We start from the raw sequence: 2715 nt of genomic DNA, 5'->3' as shown, positions 1-2715 counted from the left end.
AGATCAACCCTAAAAAGTTAGTGGTTAATGTCTAAACAAAACATTATTTTGATTATTTCCAAAAGTACAAATTAAATGAAAAACACAACTAGAACATAAAATCACATTCATTTTCTAAGTATTTTTCATATTAAAAAATGCATTAAAAAAGAAATGAAAATTGGAAATAAAACAATTAAAGAAAATAAAAATCAAAGGGAATAAGGTGTAGCGCTGAAAGGGAGGTGTGATGTATAGCAACTGATTTGATGTTGGGCTCAAGAGGAGGCCCAAAGGTGGCTAGTTGTACCCAGTCAAGGAGGTTTATGAGCTGAAATGTAGGGTGCAAGGGTAACATCCATGGGCCAACAAGCCCAAGAGGCCCACGTTGTATTCCAAAAGAGATGGGAAGTCTTCACCGTGGAGTCACACAAGCTCTTTCTTTCTTAAACCTCTCTCTCCCTAAAGCGAAATCCGATTATTCCTCCGCCGCACCGAAAATATCCTCCGGCGGCGGCGGAGTCTGAAATGACCCCAACCTGCCATGAAAACCATCGTCTCTACCTCCTATCTCCCAATCCATAGTTTCCTTTCTCTAATTCTATCCACAGAACTCAAATCAAAGACCAAAATGTACGAACCCTAAATCTTCAAATCCAAAATAAATGCAAGTGATACCTAATATGGAACTTAAAACTTAGGGTTATATATCCTTTATGCTAATGATATCCTCTAGTAACGAGAATTGGACAAAACAAGAAAGTTTGAAGGGGATGAACCAAACTTCGAAGCGGTGAGTTGCTTCGATCAAGATTGCAAGACTTGAAGGAGAAGATAATAAAAAAACCAGAGATGCTTCGAATGAGGTAAGAACTCGAACTCCAAACTCCACATTTCTATCTTTTTATACTCCTTCTTCTATGTATAACCGGTAGGAGAATTCACATGACCCTGCGTTGTTCTTGTTATTGTGTTCTTGTTTGAGATTGATGAGAGTTGAGAGGTGAGTGATTAGGAGATTCAGATGGTGCAGTGAGATTGAGAATGAGTTTGCAGTGAGAGAGATTCAATTCTGAGGTGAGGATTATGAGGTTTTATGCTAATGATTGGTGATCCCTGCAAATGATTGGGGAGTGATGGTTTTATAGAGATTTGAAATTTAACAGAGTTCAAATCTGTAAGATCTCCCAAGTGAAAATTGGTTGCAAGTTATCAAACTGTTAACAATTCAGTTAGAGTTAGTTTAGTTTTGTAATCTGTTAACTCTGCTAGTTAGTTAGGAATGGATCTGTTTAGGGTTAGTCTATTAGATTTTATAGAATGAGTTAGTTAGATGTTAACTTGTGTTGAAAATTTTGTTAGTTTAATGTTAGCTCTATTAAATTGGTTAGTAAATGTGAGTAGTTCAGTTAGTTTGTGTTGGTGAACTCGGTTTTTGTGAGTTGTAATTGAAATTCCTTTGTGTTCAAAGGGAAGAAAATGTTAATATGTTAAAATTTTGTTGTGAATTTATTATGTCAGTAAATGTTATGAAGGTTTGTTAAAGTATGTTGAACTTGGTTAAATCAGTTAATTACTATTAGAATATTCAAAGCTAGTTTGTTAAAAATTATAAAACTTGGTTAATCTAATTTGATGTCAAAAGTTGTTATGTGTTCATGAAGTGTGTTAAAACTCTGTTAGTAAAAATTGAAATTATGATCTATCACAAATAGGTTTTAAGAACATTATGAGAACATGAACTTGGTTAGTAGATTTACAACTTAGTAAAAGTTAGTTGCAAAAGTTTGGCTAAATTGGATGGAACTTGATGCTATGGTGAAATTTGAATGATTGTTAGTGAAGACATAGTTATTTTAGGAGGACTTCTTAAAATAGGAAAGATGAATTGTTAGTTAAACCCTATTTAGTTAGTGTGATGTTAGTATTAAAATCAATGCAATTATTTGAACACGATAAAGGCTAAGCCTTGAATGATTGTTAGTGTACTATTTGAGGTATTGTTTAATGGGATGCTTATTAGAATTGGTGAATATGTTTGAATTAGAAATGATATGAAATTAATGGAATGTTATAGCTTTAGTGTGATTGTTTGGTTTGGTATTTGATTAAAACTTGGTGAATGCTAATGATGCTTTGATTTTGTTCTTGTAGGCACGAGTAGGTATGGATTGAGGGTTTAATCAAGGATTGAACCTTTGATGAAAAGAAACAAAAACCATGAAGAACAATGAAGAACCTGACTATGGGTGACTTGAGGAGAAAGTTGTAACTAGAATTAAGGCTAGTAGAGTTGATTTTGGTCAATTGGTTGACCAAAAAGTCAACAATTGACCAAAGTCAACTGTATGTCCAAGTTGCATTATTTTTTGTGTAGGTTTAGAATTTGTGGAATGATGTAATGATTTGTAAATGGATGATGGATGACTTTGTAATGAAAAATGAACTTATGTATTTTGACTTTTAATGAATTCTTCCTCCAAATTATGACCTATGAATTAAACTTATGCAGACAACTTGAATCTTGCCCTTTGAATCAACTTTGAATATGAACTAGCAAGATCCTTCTTGAATGAACTTTGAGTATCAATACCTTGAATTAAATCCAATCCTAAACCCTTAGAGGACAAAATATATGAACACTGAAAACCACTACAAACCTCCACAAATGGTCACAAACCCTTGAAAGTCTTGATCAAATCCCAAAAACCACAAATGCAACACCCATGACCCACA

General features: G+C 33.7%; 1 long non-coding RNA gene across 1 annotated transcript; it reads left to right on the top strand.

Moving 5' to 3' along the window:
- Positions 1-213: 213 nt before the first annotated feature.
- On the top strand, positions 214-2450 carry LOC127106605 (uncharacterized). The gene is made up of 2 exons (XR_007795427.1): positions 214-845; positions 2134-2450. It is a non-coding gene; the product is annotated as an uncharacterized LOC127106605 (long non-coding RNA).
- Positions 2451-2715: the final 265 nt, after the last annotated feature.

The sequence above is a fragment of the Lathyrus oleraceus genome, chromosome 7 (assembly GCF_024323335.1).
Source record: "Lathyrus oleraceus cultivar Zhongwan6 chromosome 7, CAAS_Psat_ZW6_1.0, whole genome shotgun sequence".
Lineage (NCBI taxonomy): Eukaryota > Viridiplantae > Streptophyta > Magnoliopsida > Fabales > Fabaceae > Lathyrus > Lathyrus oleraceus.
Note: the sequence above shows the minus strand (reverse complement) of the source record. Positions and strands in the feature narration are given on the sequence as shown.